This window comes from Neofelis nebulosa, chromosome 1 (assembly GCF_028018385.1).
Source record: "Neofelis nebulosa isolate mNeoNeb1 chromosome 1, mNeoNeb1.pri, whole genome shotgun sequence".
Classification (NCBI taxonomy): domain Eukaryota; kingdom Metazoa; phylum Chordata; class Mammalia; order Carnivora; family Felidae; genus Neofelis; species Neofelis nebulosa.
This window is the reverse complement of record NC_080782.1, coordinates 220,627,615-220,646,009: the sequence shown is the minus strand read 5'-3', so window position 1 is coordinate 220,646,009 and position 18,395 is coordinate 220,627,615. Positions and strand designations below refer to the sequence as shown.

Here is an 18,395-nt window from a genome sequence, read left to right as displayed (position 1 = left end):
CCCTTATGTTCATTTGTTTTGTATCTTAAATTCCATATATGAGTGAAATCATATGATATTTGTTAGAAGTGTTTGTAAATAGAGTTGACCCCTTATTCTCTCATCCCTGGCCACAATTTCTTCCTATAGATGAGCATTAGCTTGTTTACAGTTTGACCTTAACAAGTGCCAAGTTCTCTTCATTTGAGAATATGAGCTCACATCTGCCCTTCTGGGCAGTCAGTTGGCTCACTTGAGAGGGACAGAATGACATGAGTGGTCCTCGTTCCTGTGAACTTTGAGGCCAGGGGTGGGGGTAGAGCCCTACTGCATCTTTGACATCTGAGATATAAATCACTCACTGGAGGGAATGGTAGCTTCTTCAGGGGGCTTGAGGAGGCTTTTTAGAAGTCTGCAGCATTGAATTCAGATACTTCTGTGTGGTAGACACTTGCCTGGACCAGAGGAGGACACAGGACCTATGCAGTAGGTCCTACATGGACTCACCATATGAGAATCAAAGAGAAAGGTCGGAAGGCTTTAGTTTTCTAAGAAACATCCAGGAATGAAAAACTAGTATTCAGAGCAGCGAATACATTTGTAATATTTTTTGTTAGCATTATCTGTTTCCGACCCACAATACTTAGGAGGAAAGCTGGCAAAAAGAAAAGCTAGTGTGATTATTTTGAGGGATAGCATTTGAGAATTCTTTTTACTATTTGAAATCTTCCCTTTTTTCCCATTAAAAAAATTTGCCCCCACATGCAATTCTTTGTAGAAAATTTAGAAAATATGGCCTACTTATAGAAGAAAAGAAAAATTCCATTATCTTGCTGCCTAGAAATGACCATTTTTAATCATTCCGGTATATGCCCTTAATGACTCTTTTCTAAGCCTATTTAAAAACCTCAGAGGATTGATATATTTGTAGGCATATAGTGTATGTCTGTGCGTGAAGCATACGGACTGATAAACAATTTTGTAATGGCTTTTAGATTTGAAAATACATCAATTCATCTCTTTGTGTTTCACTAAGTTTACTCAAATTCCATCATTTTATTCTGATTCTAGTCCTAAAGAAGGGCCTAAAAAATGGAGTGGATGGTAGTGGTTCTGGAGAGGTGCATTGTCAAAGAAAAACTGCACTCAACAAAGGTACAGGCAAGGAAGACTGTATTCAAGACTATAGCAATAGGGGAGAGAGATTGAAAGCAATTCCATTCAAACCGAAGATGGGACTTTTTATGTATGTATGTGTGTATGTATGTATTTATGAAGTACAGTTAACATACAGTCCTATATTAGTTTTAGGTGTGTATAACATATTGATTCAACAATTTTATACACTGCTCAGTGCTCACCATGATAAATATAGTCACCATACAATGTTATTGACCATACATTATTGACTGTATTCCCTATGCTGTAGTTTTCATCTCAATTTATTTTATATCGGTTTTGCCCCCCTGCCCACCTCCCCTATGGCAACCACCAGTTTGTTCTCTGTATTTAAAAGTCTGTTTGTTCATTCATTTGTGTTTTAGATTCTACATATAAGTGAAATCATATGGCATTTATCTTTGATTTATTTCATTTAGCATAATACCATCTAGGTCCATCCATGTTGTCACAAATGGCAAGATCTCATTCTTTTTTATGGCTGAGCAATATTGCACTATATATATTATATATACATACACACGCACACACACATATACACACACACACACACACATACACATGGCCTCTTCTTTATTCATCTATCAGTGGACACTTGGGTTACATCCATATCTTGGCTATGATAAATAATGCTGCAATAAACATAGGGATGCATATATCCCTTTGAATTAGTGTTTTTCTTTTCTTTCAGTAGATACCCAGTAGTGGAATTATTGGATTGTATGGTATTTTTATTTTTAAGTTTTTGAGGAGACTCCATACTATCTTCCACAGTGGCTGCACCAATTTACATTCCCACCAACAGTGCACATGTGTTCCCTTTTCCCTACATCCTCACCAACACTTGCTATTTTTTACTTGTTTTTTGATACTGGGCATTCTGAGGTGTAGGGTAATATCTCCTATGGTTTTGATTTGCATTTCTCTGATGATGAGTGATGTTGAGCATCTTGTCATGTGCCTGTTGGCCATCAGTATTGTCTTCTTTGGAAAAATGTCTATTCAGGTCTTCTGCCAAGTTTTAATCAGAGTGTTTGGTTTTTTGATTCTTTAGAGATTTTAGATTGTTAGCCTCTTATTGGATATATGATTTGCAAATATCTTTTCCCATTCAGTAGGTTCCCTTTTCATTTTGTTGATGGTTTCCTTAAATGTGCAAAAGTTTTTTATTTTAATATAGCCCCAACAGTTTATTTTTGCTTTTGTTTCCCTTGCCTGAGGAGACATATCCATAACTGTGTTGCTAAAGCTGATATTCAGGAGATTGCTACCACCTATGTTTTCTTCTAGGGGTTTTATGGTTTCAGGTCTCATATATTTAGGTCTTTAATATATTTTGAGTTTATTTTTGTGTATGGTGTAAGAAAGTGATCTAGTTTTATTCTTTTACAGATAGCTGCTTAGTTTTCCCATCACAACTTATAGAAAAGACCGCCTTTTCCCCATTGTATATTCTTGCATCCTTTGGGGGAGAATTTTTAAAAAAAAATTTAATGTTTATTTTTTATTTTTGAGAGAGAGACAGAGCATGAATAGAGGAGGGGCAGAGAGAGAGGGAGATACAGAATCTGAAGCAGGCTCCAGGCTCTGACCCATCATCACAGAGCCTGACGCGGGGCTTGAACCCACAAACCATGAGATAATGACCTGAAGTGAAGTCGGACGCTTAACCGACTGACCCACCCAGGTGCCCCGAAGGTTTTTTTAATGCTTATTTGAAAGAGAGAGAGAGAGCGTGCACGCACAAGGAGGGGGTGGGCAGAGAAAGAGAGACACAGAATCTGAAGCAGGCTCCAGGCTCTGAGCGGTCAGCACAGAGCCCGACGTGGGGCTCAAACTCATGAACTGTGAGATCATGACCTGAGCCAAAGGTGGATGTTTAACTGACCGAGCCACCCAGGCTCCCTGGGGAAGGATTTTTAAGTGTTAGAGTGAGCTAGTGAGGGAGACCTAAGGATATTATGCAGGAGCTGGGTCTATGTGATTAGGTCTTCAGTGTTTGCTAATTGACACTTAACTGAAGTTAGACCTCTGTCCTCTCACAGAGACTGGGAGATAGGGTTGTTATCTTCCTTGACGATTGCAATTCCTGATCCTTGAGAAAGACTTTCCTGAGTTGTAAACCTGGCAAGAGCCTGAGAGATTTTATCTCCAGGGGGCAGAGAAAGAATTCACAATTGCAAGTTTTCAAAAGTAAATGTTCTAAGAAAAGGGAAGTCAGGGTACCATAGTCAGGAAGAAACCAGGTAAAGTTTAGTCAGGCTTAGGGGAACATTAGGACCATCTTGGTGAGTGGAAAGTGGTAGCAAGGTGGCTGAGACCCTGGCAGAGTTTGGAAGAAAGAGATATCTTCAGGACCTGATCAGCAGGGGCTTAGAACATGATCTCCCCTGTGCCAAGAAGAGTGTCAATAAGTAAGTAGCTTAGTTCATTTTAAATTGCATTTACATTAATTTATAAAGAAGAAACCCATTTGTATCTCTTTCCAAAAAAAAAAACAAAAACAAAAAAAAAACAGTTCAGTCCCTAATGGACTTTGAAAATACAGGCCCTTTTACTGACAGCAATCTTTTAGTGGAGTAATGTATTCTGTTGTGAAAATTAATTTTTGAGCTTGAAACGAGATGCTAAGTGATTTTCAGCACAAGGGATGGTTATGTTAGATATAGAGGAACTAACAGAAAACAAAATGTTCTTTCAGTGTTTCATGTTTGGGACTACCTGAAAACCAGATCTCTGGTCACTGTTACTGGTGGTTACTCTCCAGAGTGTGTGTGTTTACAACTCTTACTTCACAAGAATGTATTGTAATGTATGTATGTATGTAATGTAAGCATAATGTTCTCAAGTTTCATCAATATTGTAGCCCATGGCAGAATTTCCTTCTTTTTGAAGGCTGAATACTATTTCATTGTATGTACCTACCACATTTTCTCTGTCCATTCATCTGTCAACGGACTGGTAGTTTGCTTCCACATTTCGGCTGTTGTGAATAATGCTGCAGTGGACATCAGAGTGCAGACAGCTCTAGGAGATCATGTGTTCGGTTCTTTTGGATAAATACTTCAAGTGGGATTTCCAGAGAGGAAAACAACACAGGAGGCTGATGAATAGGTTTTGAAATCATTTTAATTTTTGCTTCCTATAAGTAGTTTCTGATCAAAATGCTTTTGCTCAGTAGAAAAGGACTCATAAAGAATTTAATACCATGGGAAGGCAGGTGGAAGCGTCTTGGCGTGAGAAAAACAGATGTTTTAAATATCGGGCGATTTCCTTTCCCTCCTCCCCAGCCTCATCCCGTGGGAGGCAGCCTAGCGGCGTGGGAAGAGGAAAGAAAGCTCCGAGGCCCGGATTTCTACAGGCTCAGGGCTAGTCCTCAAGGGGTGCCCGGCTTCTAAATTTGTTTATGAAATGTGTGCATGGAGCAGTCTGTAGCTATCACCAGATGCTCAGAGAAGTCCGTGGCTCAGAAGGAGCTGAGAACCCCTGCTTTAGAGACCAGCTGTCTTGCTCTGTCTGGTACATACTGTGTGGCCTAGGATAAGTGGCTTGACCTTGGGGACTCAGTTTCCTCATCTCAGCATGTCTTTGAGTGGATGAGGATGAACATCTCACAGGTGTGGTATAAAGGCTAAGTAAGATGAGAACAGAAAGTATTCTGGCATTTAGAGGCTTAATAATGGTTTCTTTTCTTTTCTTTTTTTTTTTTTTTCCTTCCTTCCCAAGCTTGTCAGAACAGAGCCTCTCTCTGGAGGATTAGGGAACAGTGGGTTCTGCTCTGAGCTCATCCTAAGAAATGTTTAGGCTAAGTAATTTCAAAGTTACAGGAAGAAGAATCCCCAATAATTTAAAATTTAATACCCTTTGCTGCTGCGATCACTTACCAGAAGCAGCAACAAGAGCCCTGGAGAAGTGCATCCAGCTGGGATTCATTCTGGGAAGCATTTCCTAAATTTAGGCCAGCGCAGGGAAGACACCCAACGCAAGGTCACACGGGGCCCCACCTGGGAAGACCCTCAAAGCGGGGCATGCCTCACATTTGCTAATGAGGGACAGTGGGGGCTGCAGGAGTCCAGTGAGCTTCCTGGGGGAGGCAGAAACCAACTACTGGTTAGTTGAGACTCCAGGCAAATCTTTTCTGTTTATTTTATGATCAGGAGCTCAGTTTTGTTGTTGCGTCTCAGAGGGGAGCTAATTAAAGATATTAAGTGAAACAGCAGTATGGACCTTCGAAACAGTTGAATGGGGTGCGGGAGCCGTTTCCACTTGGGAAGAAAGGACTCTTAAATCCATATTAGGACCCTCTCACTTCCCTTTTTAGCAAAATCACTGTTTTAGGTAAAATTGCAAGTGTGAAATTATACAGAGATGATCTGGCAGTTTGTTTGACTTTTTTCTTTCCCTCTCATTTATTTTGCATTTCAGACAACCAACTAGTGCGTGAGGATAAAAAGAGGATTCCGTGTCCTTTGCCTCCTATCTACCGTGGAGGCTGTGTGAAATGAAGTGCTAACATGAGGGCACTGGAGAAACTTCCAGGGAAACGTAAGTGCAAACTCAGCTAGTGGAAAGGCACAGTGAGCATTTTGTTACAGATTCTTCCTTGCTCAAAATTTAACTATTTATACATGCTCTATAAATACTGTATTATAAATTATAAATACACTATATATTTCCTATATGTAGTGTACATTATAAATATATTTCTATTTATATTATATATATAATTTATATAAATTAATTATAAACGTGTATTTTCCATGGATTATATGTATCATATATTACATGTAGTTTTAACTTAAAAACATTTTTTTAAATGTTGTTATTTTTGAGAGACAGAGCATGAGTGGGGGAAGGGAGCAGAGAGAGAGAGTAGAGAGACACAAAATCTGAAGCAGGCTCCAGGCTCTGAGCTGTCAGCACAGTGCCCAATGCGGGGCTCATACAAACTGTGAGATCATGACTTGAGCCAAAGTTGGACACTTAACCGATTGAGCCACCCACGTGCCCCAGTTTTAACTTTTATCATATACTCAATATTATATAGATTTGTTACATATATAATCAAATTAAAAACTGCTACCTTCTCCCATCAAGCCATGTATCTGGTTTGAAGCCTTTGGAAGTCACCCCCACAAAGATCTGGAAGGAAGCTAATTTGCACATGGTCACAGAATCACTCAGGGCAATTCTCTAAACATGCTCACAATTTGACATGTATTTTTTCTATCTTGACGGCCAGCAGGTATTTCTTAAGGAAAAAAATGCTTTCACGTGACAAACTTCCTTGCATAGGTGTGAGTCACATTGTGTTATCTTAAATTGCCCTGGTGAGTTAAATAATGTGTTGTCACTGAGCAGAATTTTCACTTTCCTCAGGGGCTGGATATTGGCCAGGTGCTCATTGAATAGGGATATTTGGGATATTTTCCCCTCATTATTAGAATGACAATGAATCTATCTTAGATTCTCATCTTGAAAGGTGAGGTCTCTCAACTAATGAGTTTTTTTCCTGAGATAGTAGACATAGCTAAAATTTTAGGAACCCCTTAGAACTGAAATATTGTTTAGCTTTTCCTCAACAAAGAGTCTGCAATTATAAATAAATCATTTGTTAATCTTGTAACGGTAGTATTTAATTCTATGTGGAATCATCCTGTGGCAACTCATTTGTGTTTGATGTTCTCTCAGGACATTCCATAGATTCTGATCATGCGCTGTGTTTATGAAACTTCTTTACAAAATACAGCCTCGAGCTGAGCAATTAAGATTTTAATTTTATGCAACTTGATTGCTCTCCTTCACTTAAAAGAAGTGAATAAATGCATACATTGAAGAGAAACGTTATTAACCTTTTCTTTGTTTATCAGGCTTGCATATCTTGCATCAGAATACTCACGTAATGTGACCGATTAGCTTATTGTTATGCACTGGGTATTTCCTCTATAATTTTATTGATAGTATTTTGCATACAGCAGGTGCTCAGTATTTCTTATAAATTTATTACAATACGTACCAATATTGCCTTGTTGATCTTGTGCCAGCACCACCTGATTTTTCATTAAAATTTTCTTTTATAGCAGCTTTACTAAAAATTGATTCACACACTATAAAATTCACCTATTTAACGTGTACAAGTCAATGGTTTTTAGTATATTCACCATCGTGCAACCGTCAACAGTATCTAATTTTAGACCATTTTTGTCAAATCCTGTACTCATTAGCAGTCACTCCTCATATCCCTCCAAACTCTTTAAACCAAAGGCAACCACTCATCTACTCTGTCTCTTTATTTGCCTCTTCTAGATATTTCTTATAAATGAGGTCATACAATAGGTGGTTGGCTTCTTTCACTTAGCATAGTGTTTTCAAGATTTATCCACGTTGTAGCCTGTATCATTACTTCATTTCTTTTTATTGCCAAATTCGACTCCATTTTATGCATACATCACATTCTGTTGATCATTGGTTTGATGGACATTTAATTTGCTTTCACTTTTTGACTATTATGGATAATGCTGCTCTGAACATTCGTATGCAGGTTTTTGTGTGGACACATTTTTCATTTCTCTTGGGTACATATCTAGCAGTGGAATTGTTAGGTCATATGGTAATTCTATGTATAACTTTTTGAGGAAATGCCAGATGGTTTCTAAAGTGACTGCACCATTTGCAATACCAGTGACAGTGTTTGAGAGTTCCAATTTCTCCACATGCTCCCTAACACTTGTTACTATCTTTCTTTTTGATCATAGCCATCTTAATGGATATGGAATGATATCTCACTGTGTTTTTTGATTTGTGTTTCCCGGATGGCTAATATATGTTGAACATCGTTTTGTGTGCTTATTGGTCACTTGTTCATCTCCTTTGAAGAAATGTTTATTCAAATCCTTTGTCCAATTATTAGTAGGTTGCCTGTCTCTTTTTATTATGGAATGACAAGATCTCTTTATTAGAATCTATATACAAGTCTAGCCATATATATGATTTGCGTATAGTTTCTCCCACTCAGTGGGTTGTTCTGCTTTCTGGATGGTGTCCTTGGAAGCTCAAAAGTTCTGAATTTTGACTAAGTCCAATTTCTTAATGTTTTGTTTCCTGCGCTTTTGGTATTTCATTTTAACACACCATAGAGATTATGCTATGGGAGATCATCTTAGAAGGAATACTTCTTGGATGTGTAATAATTAACTCCCACTTTCATGGGAGTTCAAACAGAGCTGTCTTTAGCACTGAGCCTAAGTAAAAATGGGATGTAGATGATGCTTGTTTTCAGCACCCCCTTTCTGCCCCTCACTGGTACACTTTCTGCACCTGCCATTTAGTAGATGTCTCTGGCATCCTACATCACATCCCTTCACTCACTGCTGATTTTCAGCCGGCTGCCAGGGACAGTTCCATGTGAGATCAGGTGCCCCTAGAGTACAAAACACTCACTTAGGGTGAGGCCAGCATGTCTTTATACTTTTGGCTCTAGGGTCTTCTCCTATGAGTGCAGAAGCCCACAGTACAATCAGAAAAACAGATTTGTTGTCCTAGAGGAGTCCTTATCCAAAGGGGGAAGGGAGACTGTGGACAATTCTTTAATCTCCATTCCTGTAGGCAGACACAATTCTGGGAGGTGAGAAGACCCCAGCAGAACAGAACCCTCTGCTTGTATTTTCTGCCTCATCGTTTTGCTCCCTTTTTTTCCTGCACCCTGGGAGAGTCTCTTGAATAGGGTCCCTGCCACCATGTCCTTCCTGCTTTTGAGAGAACCCAAACTAAAGCATTCATGATGGACCTCCCTTATGCTGCCTCTGGTATCTTGTGCTCTCCCCCATCTCTTGAGCTATCTGCAAAATCTTATGGGAACCTAACCTACACCTTTCCTAAGTTTCTGTGTCTTAATAAGTCTTTTGTATTTTGTGTCTAATTTCTTCTGAGCCCAGTCAGGTGGTTGTATAGCTAACCTGATGGAGCAATTTTAGTCAAGGAGTTGTGTGCCACTAATAGTTTCACCTCTGCGTCTTCTGGGAACACCTGCATTTTAAAGAGTAACTTTGGTGGATTTCCTCTAAGCAGGAACTCCTAAGAATAGATGGAGGGAGTTGTTCTAGTAACAGCAACATTTCTCTCCTTCCCAGATCACATCCTGAAGGTGACTGTCTTCTGTCACATTTGAGACGATCTTGTGTCCACTATTTCCCCAATTAATATTGTATTATATCTTTGCTGCAGACAGTGGCTAAATCATACATGTTATATCTAAGCGTAGACTTAAGATACTGCTTTGTAATGAGTTAAGTTGGCTTGAAAGAAACATAAATGTGGGGATGTTTTGAGGGCCAGAAGAGAGATGCTATTGCAAGGTTCCAGGAAGAGATTGGAATAGGTACCCTAAAGAAAAAAAAATAAAGGTAGAAACAAGAAACAATAAGGGATAAAGTGCACAAAGGATTGGGCAAAATAGTCACTTGGAACATATTTTTGGATGGGTAAAGTCCACAATAAAGGTTTGTTGAATGAATAAATGCTTGAATAAACAATTTTTCCTTTTATACCAGAGAAGAGTATACATGTATCATGTTTACCATGGTCCTTGTACCATGATGGGATGGTTTCAAAAATAAGTCTACAAATTCTTTGTTACTCCTCCCTTCAAGAGCTGGAGACTAATTCCCCTCCCCTTGAGTGTGTGCTGTATTTGGTGACTTCTAGGGAATAGATTGAAGTGGAAGTGATAGTGTATAACTTTGGGGAATTGGTCATGCAAAGGCACTGTGGCTTCTGTCTTGGTTATTCCCTTTCAAATTGTTCATCTGGGGGGAAGCCCATGGCTGTGCTGCTCTATGGAAAGGCTCACCCGGTGAGGAACTAAAGCCTCCAGACAATAGCCATGTGAGCGAGCTTGGACGTGGATCTTCAGCTTCAGTTAAGCTTTCAGATCACTGAAGCCTGAATCTCTCTCTGCCAGAAGATTCACTGAAACCTCATGATAGCCACTGAGCTAGAGGAATCTAACCAGACTATTTCTGGATTCCTGACCCTTTGACACCTTGGGGGATAATAAATACTTGTTGTTTTAAACTGTTGAGCTATAAGTTTTAGGATAATTTGTACACAACAATAGATAAATAATATACATGGAAAGATATCAATGAATGGTAGTGGTGGTCATGGTTGTGATCATAAAGATGATGAAGAAGATGAAGAAGAAGATAATGATGAAGATGATGATAGTGGAAGAGGAGGAGGAGGGTAGTTAGTATTAACCCCAAAATCTCCTGTTTGGGAGGAGAGAAAAACATCTTATAAACCCCTCTTATATTTTTTGCTGCTTCTCTGGCCAGCTATTCATTGTCTGAACTGTGAGATAAAGACTGCTGTGATGTTGCTTCGGGAGTGAGGCTCTTGCTGGAAGTGGAGATGTTCTAGTTGCATATGGCTGTGTTGGATTCTCTCACAGCATCTTGACCCAGTGACACTCTATGAGCAGATACACACGAGTGATATTCTACTTCATACCAAGCTCTACCTAGGTGTCAACAGACATGATTTTTCACTTTCTTTGGGAAAGCGCAACACCGAGCAGTGAGTCAGTCTCAAAAAAATTATACATTTAGGACAAAATTCATGTACAAGCTAGAAATATGTGCTTATGCACAAATGACTGCTCTGACTTCTGTCTTTTTCTTGCTTTAAAATAGAGATGAGAGCAATTTGGGTTCTGCTCACCACTAAGCTTGGATAGATGAGCCATGGAGGATTGTGTAATGGTAACGGCAATGGTAATGACAAATGATAATGATAGTAATGGCCAGTATGTATACAGTGGACATTTTATGTAATCATGTACATCATCTGTTATGCTCATCACAACTCTGATTACTGAGAAGATTGTATTTCAAAGATGTTAATGAACACATGGCTACTAGTAGTGTTGAGGCTGAGCTTCAAATGGTTCTGATGTTCTCCGAAGAATGAGTTCTTTTCTCTACCACATTGTCTCTCTTCCTTACTATACAATGGCTGCCAAAGGCTCAAGAGGGTAAACTTTTGTATCCAATTTATGGAACTGTTTGAATTTAATGGGTACAAATAGAAGTTTGAGTTTTCTCAATACCTTTTTCAGTTATGCTCTGTTCAGTCTCTTTTTCCCCATCCATAAATGAAATACTTGGCAGTACTGTAGCCTTTTTTTTTTTTTTTTTAACATGGTATTGTTTCAATGTTTCTTTTTTTTTTTTTTTAATTTTTTTTTTTCAACGTTTATTTATTTTTGGGACAGAGAGAGGCAGAGCATGAACGGGGGAGGGGCAGAGAGAGGGAGACACAGAATCGGAAACAGGCTCCAGGCTCCGAGCCATCAGCCCAGAGCCTGACGCGGGGCTCGAACTCACGGACCGCGAGATCGTGACCTGGCTGAAGTCGGACGCTTAACCGACTGCGCCACCCAGGCGCCCCACTGTAGCCTTTTTAAAAAATGTTTTATTTATTTTGAGAGAGGGAGCGTGAGCAGGGGAGGGATGGAGAGAGAAAGGGACAGAGGATCGAAAGCAGGCTTTGTGCTGACAGCAGTGAGCCTGATGTGGGGCTCAAATTCACGAACTGTGTGATCACGATCTGAGCTCAAGTCGGATGCTTAACTGACTAAGCCATCTAGGTGTCCCAGTACTGTAGCTTTTTGATCACTCGCAGTTATTAAGTCAATGCAGTCTGTGGTAGAAAGTTCTTAAAATGGCTCTTGTGTTAGAGAGGGCCATGTGGCAAGGAGTTGAGATGTTCTCTGGCCAACAGCCAGGGAGAAGCTAAGGCCTTCAGTCTAAGAGCTTATGAGGAACTGAATGAATGAATAAGCTTGGAGTCAGATCTTCCCTCAGTTGAGCCTTGAGATGGTTGTAGCCCCAGCCACTATCTTGATTGTAGCCTGAAGCTGTATACAGATTCACGTCCTACAGAAACTGTGAGATCATAAACATCTGTTGTTTTAAGCCACTAAATTTGTTTTGCATCAGTATTAATATAGTTTGGCCCAGTTTAAAATTTTAATGCAATCCAATGTAATGCTCATTTCCTCTCGTTTCTTCCCTCTTCTCAGTGTGGTTCAGGAGACTCGCTGGACTTGCTCTTTCATTTCTCCCCCACCTCTGCCATTTTGGGGTCCTGTCTTCCCTGGTGCTTTGGGGCTGGCTGTAGGGACATGGAAAGACACAAGTATCTCTTATTTGACTGGTACCTTTGTTCTCTCTGCTGTTACTGTTTCTCTGGCTTTGACTAAATGTTGGACAAGTGTTCACATACTGGCTCCCTCTGGGACATATGTGAGGGAGAGTTCTCTGTAGAACCCTTCAAAGCTTCCTAGTTTCTTGGTCCTTCCTGATTCTCCCTACACAGCTTCTGCCCCAGATATTCAGGTTCAGGTTATTATTGTTGGTGGAATCTCCTTACTGTCAGTGAGATCTTGAATGGGCACCTGCAAGGTGGCACAGGTCCAGCTACCTTCATGTGTTCAATTTCCACTGTCCCTCTGCTACTGGATCTCTCTGCCTTGTTGTTCCCTCCAAATAGGATTGCCAGATTTAGTAAATAAGGACAGAGGAAATCCAGTTAACTGAATTTCAGATAAACAGTGAATAAGTTTTTAGTTTAAGTCTCATGCATTCATATCTTATCTGGCGACCCTGTTCCCATACTCTTGTGTTTTTCTCAAATAGCACACAGAGAAGAGATCAGAAGCACCATTGCCCAACAAGGGAATGAAATGCTAATATCTCTTTGCTGGTTAAGTAGAATGATTCTCTTGTCTCCTTGCTTGAATTGAGATGGGAGCACAGAGAAAGGAGGGACAAGCTCATCACGAATACTAAATTCTCTTGACTTGTGTGTCCAGTGGTTTCTTTGATTCCTGTGTATGCATTTGTAGACTAACAGGGGTGGACAGTGAATTTTTGGGGGAGGAGGTGTTCTATGGGAGTGTCTGGCCTCAATTATATATTGTGATGCTTTCTTGGACTCAGTATGGGGTGGCAAGCCTTGAATCTGGGAAAACAGGAAAAAATTCTCCTCCATATCCTGTGCAAGTTACAGCACAGATGCATTAGAACAATTCTAGATTTTCTCTTCTAAAGATGTGATTTAACTTGCTTTTGTTACCCTTAGCCATCACTTATATTTCAATAGCATGTGGGCTTGAAATTTGTCAGAGTTTCCACCTGGTGAAAATGAATAAAACTACCTTATTTAGCCTCCCTCCCTTTTCTGTCTTTAAATATGTTGAAACACTGTTACCTTGATGCCTTTTTGAGAACTTGAGTCTTCATTAAGGCATCTTTTCTTGAGCTGGTGAGACATCGGTAAGCTCTGACTTACCTAAAGTTCTCTATTAGGTGGTCCCACATTTTTCCTTCCTAAATTCCCTAAATTTACCACTTGTGCTCTTTGCCAATAGTGTTGCCAAGCACTTACCCAAACCCCCCACAGGGACCCAGGTACTCATTCCCCAGGCTGCTGACAGCTCACAGCTCACAGCTCAGACCCTTCCAAGGAATCACCTTGGACTACAGAAACTGCCTCACTGCAAGATTACACCAGTGTGATACAAAGGCTGTCATTTTTTGGCATGTTTGGGACAATTTCATCTCTGTTTCATAATGCTTCCATTGTGTTTTTGTCCTTTTTTGCAATACTGCTTAAATTTGGTACTTTTTTCTTTTTCTTTTTTTCCATTTTATGCTGAAATTACCCTCAAAACCAGTTTGGAAAAGACAACAGGATTAAATTCCATTTTTATTTAAAATGTTTTTTCCTAGATATGTCTCAAAACCAGCTTGAAAATACATGTTTATTACAAGATGCTTAAATTCCATAATTTCTGTTAAAAACATTATTTTTTACTGTATTTTTACTCCGAAGTTGCTTGGAAACTTCATTTCATTTTTATCCCAGCAGGCATTCTGTACTTTTCTGTTAAGTATTTCTTTTATTAGATTTTTCCTAAAAATTAGCTTGGAAACATGACTTTTCATCACAACAGGCTTAAATCTCCTCATTTTCAGCAGAATTTAGGCTCATTTTGATTAAAATAATTTTTCCGAGCTATGTTTCAGGAAAAAAAATCTTGCATAAAAGACCTTTTCAACAGAAAAGTGTTCAATTGAAGAATTTGATGATAATCATATTTTCAAGGTAGTCAAATATGAATCCTTTCTTACTAGGACCTAAAGATCTATTTTCTTTTCCCTATGACTGCTTTTGACAAGGATTTAGAAATAGATTCAGGGCTTCTGGATGGCTCAGTTGTTTGAGAATCCACCTCTTGATTTCAGCTCAGGTCATGATCCCAGGGTTGTGGGATTAAGCCCCGTGTCTGGCTCCATGGTGAGCATGGAGCCTGCTTAGGATTCTCTCTCTCTCTTCTCTCTCCCTCTTCCTCTTCCTCTTCCTCTTCCTCTTCCTCTCTCCTCTCCCTCCCTCCCTCTCTCTCTCTCTCCCCATCTCCACTGTACTCTCTCAAATAAAAAAAAAAGAAATAAACTTAGTTCAGCGCATTTTATGGGTATTAATATCTAACATTACTCATGGCATCAAAGTGGTCAAAAGGTTTGCCTGTCTTTCCATGAAATGCTTCCAATCCAGGTGTATTGTCCCCAATTTTGCCTTGTCTCCTGCCCCCCCCCCCCCACACACACACCTTTAAAAACATTCTGTGTCCTTCATGGATGATCTGGTGATGCCATCCTCTGGTTTAAAATTTTCATGGTCTTTCTATCATCAAGAAAGTGATTTATAAACTATGTTCTGTGGAGCTCTTGGGTTCTGTGGAGGGGGTCAAAGGCTGCTGTTGAGGCTGGGCAAGCATATGAGGAGTCTGAGTCACAGGGGCTCCAAGCCTCCAACCTCTACATTAGCCAGAACAGTTTTGATGGGTTCTTCAATACAGAGTGCCAGTGTTTCCTATACACTTTCCTTGATACAAAAGATTCTAGGGTTTTTTTTTGTTTTTTTTTTAATTCCTTTTCAGTGGTAGGAGTTGCAAATATTTTTTTCCCCAGTTTGTATCACTGTAGATACTAGAGGACAATTATGGCCATAAACCCTTTATTTTTCCATTTTAACAATAGCAACAACTGAAATTATCGCATGCCAAATTAGGAGGAAGTTCAACATTATCTTTTTAGGGTACACCCTTTTATGAACCCTGAGAACTAACATGATCTGAAAGTTAAGGTTAGCCAGGGGAACAGAAGATGGGTCAGATACTGCCATTACTCCTTTTGGCCACATGATGTCACTGTGGACAACTGGTCATTTTGACAGTCTTCAGGTTGGCTTGTGGCTCACATCTGTGCAAGGCACTGGGAATCCTGGAAGAAATGTCTGTGTGGTGGGTAATCCACTGAATCTGTATTGTGCCCTGAGTTCCCAGGGACATAGCCCTTGATGCTTCTTTTTGTCCCATATAAAGTCGTTTTCTAAGGCACCAGAAGCCCCAAGAACACTCTTAATGGACTGACTCTGATCTGTTCTTTGTGAAATAGTCCCCTATGTCTTGCAACCAATTTATATTATTAGGGGTTGGACAGCTTTTCACCCTTCTGGCTCTTTACCTACAAAGGATCTTACTATATTAACTATTGGAGGATAGGACTATATAACTTCCCCTGTTAATGGCTCCCCTGATGGCTTCCAGGGACTCTAAACCTTCATTATAAACCTTTTATTCCATGGTATTTTCTGTCTTGTGAGGACTCAATATGACTTTCTGGAAACCCCTGATATAGAAGATGATGACTCCTTACTCTCCTCCACCGTTTCAAGTTTTAGTCTTTAGCAGAACATTCTCCAGATGATCATGGTCACTTACTTTGAGAAGTTAATATATGGTAAAAGAGAAAAAGACATAAGCCTATAATTATTTTACATTTTTATAACAACAAAAGAAGAAAAGAATATGCAAGAATAGATGGTAGAAGGGTTGTTGGGGTTAAGATTGTGAAGGATCTTATATGTTGTAATATGTAAATTCTATTCAAAAGCAATGGAAAGTCAGAAAAGATCTTTAAGCATCAGAGAGACAGGATCGACTTTGTTTTTAGAAAACGAATTTCAGAGGTTGTGTGGAAGATGAACTTTGTAGGGAGACAGCAGTGGTAGAGAGCCCTAGACAATGAACTGTTGTCATAGGTTAGGCAAGAAATGTTGAAGGCTTGGAAGAGTGCAGTATTAGTGAGGCTGAAGAGGCGTGTTGAATTCTGATGATTTTCTGAAGTGGAATTGATAGAAATTGGTGAGATTGTGAGAGTCAAAAAGAGGAGAAGGCAAGGCTGGCCCTAAGAGTCTGGATGTTGAAACCATATTGCATGTAGTGAGTTTCAGAGGAAGACAAGGTTTGTAAGGAGAGAAGGTAAGTTCTGTTTGGAGGCACTGGATTGGAAGGATATTTCACTGGGTATAGAATTCTAGGGTTGGCAGTTTTTCTTATCATACATTATTGTGTCATTCTAGTTTTCACTGTAACTGTTGAGAAATCAGCCAAAATTCTTATTGCTGTTGATACGAATGTAATAGGTATAGTAGTTTCTGACTGCTTTTCAGACTTTTCTCTTCATCTTTGTTTTTTTAGCCACTTAACTGATGTGCCTGGGTATAGTTTTCTTTGTGTTTTTATTGCTTGGCTTGATAATTATCCTGTTCTGCTGAGCTTTTTGAACTTGTGATGTTATGTCTTTTTACCAGTTTTGGAAAATTATTGGCCATTATTTCTACAAATATTGTTCTGTTTCATTCTCTCTCTCATCTGTATGTATGCCATTCCAGCTAATGTATGTCAGAAAACTTTGTATTGTTCAATATGCCTTTCACATTGTGCTATTTATTTATTTATTTACATTTATTTTAGTGTGTGGGGGGAGGCAGAGAGAGAGGGAGACACAGAATCTGAATCAGGCTCCAGGCTCTGAGCTGTCAGCCCAGAGCCCGAAACAGGGCTTGAACTCATGAACCGTGAGATCATGATCTGAACCAAAGTTGGATGCTTACCTGACTGAGCCTCCCAGATGCCCCTGTTTTTTTTTTTTAATTCTTTTTTCTTTATTCTCCAGATTGGATCATTTAATGGACTAATCTTCAAGTTTATGAATCCTTCTGATGTTCAGTCTGCTGTTAACTAAGCCTTTTAAATTCATTCTTAATTTAAGACACGGCATTTTTCAGTCTTAGGCTATCCATTAGTTAGTTTTAAGAGATTTCACTTCTCTGTAGAAATTGTCCATCTTTCCTCTCATTTATTTAATCTATTTCTAATTGTTAATTTGAAGTCCTTATCATCTAATTTCAATAACTTTTTTATCTGTGGGTCTCCTTCCATTGTTTTTTGATTTTTCTTATTATCAGTTATCTGTTACTATTCTTTGTATGTCTCATAATTTTTATGGTATGCTGAACACTGTTTAATAAACTTTTCATTTTAAAATAGTTTCAAATTTACAGAAAAATTGTGAAACAGTACAGAGAGTTCCCATATATCCCAAACCCAGTTTCTTCTCTTATAAATACCTTAGGTTGATATGGCACATTTGTTACAATTAATGAACCAACATCAATGCATTATTGTTAATTAAATCCACACTTTATTCAAATATACTTAGTTTTTACCTAATGACCTGTATTTATTTTAGGATCCCACCCAGGATACCACATAGTTACTCATTATGTTTAGATGGGATGACTCTTTAGTTTCCCCTTTGCTGTGGCAGTTTATCAGACTTCCCTTGTTTTTGATGACCTTCAAAATTTTCAGTATTGGTTAGATATTTTGTACAGCGTTTCTCAATTGTCTGATGTTTTCTCCATGATTAGGCCAGGTTATGGATTTTGTGGAAGAAAACCACAGAGATGAAGTGCCACTCTCTTTATATCATCAGGTATACATACTAGCAACATAACTTATCATTACTGATGTTAGTGTTTGTCAAGTTTCTCCATTGTAAACTTACTTTTATTCCCTCTTTCCCCTCTTTGGAGGGAAATCCCTATGCACAGCACATACTTAAGGAGTGGGGAGTTAAACTCCACATCCTTGAGGGCACAGTATCTACACAAATTATATGGACTTCCTCTGCATGGATGATTTGTTTATTCTCCCCTATTTACTTATTTATGTATGTATTTATTTAATCATTTTCTTAGATCAATATGGCCTCATAGATATTTATTTTATACTTTGGATTATAATCTAATACTACATTATTTAT

At 39.1% G+C, this 18,395-nt stretch overlaps 1 long non-coding RNA gene across 2 annotated transcripts in view; it reads left to right on the top strand.

Annotated features, from left to right (window-relative positions):
• The window catches only part of LOC131485659 (uncharacterized), a 248,521-nt gene that overhangs the window by 88,866 nt on the left and 141,260 nt on the right, over positions 1 to 18,395 (top strand). For both annotated transcript variants that reach the window (XR_009248958.1, XR_009248959.1), the window contains exon 2: positions 5,584 to 5,703. This is a non-coding gene — a long non-coding RNA (uncharacterized LOC131485659). The remainder of the gene's footprint in view (positions 1 to 5,583; positions 5,704 to 18,395) is intronic.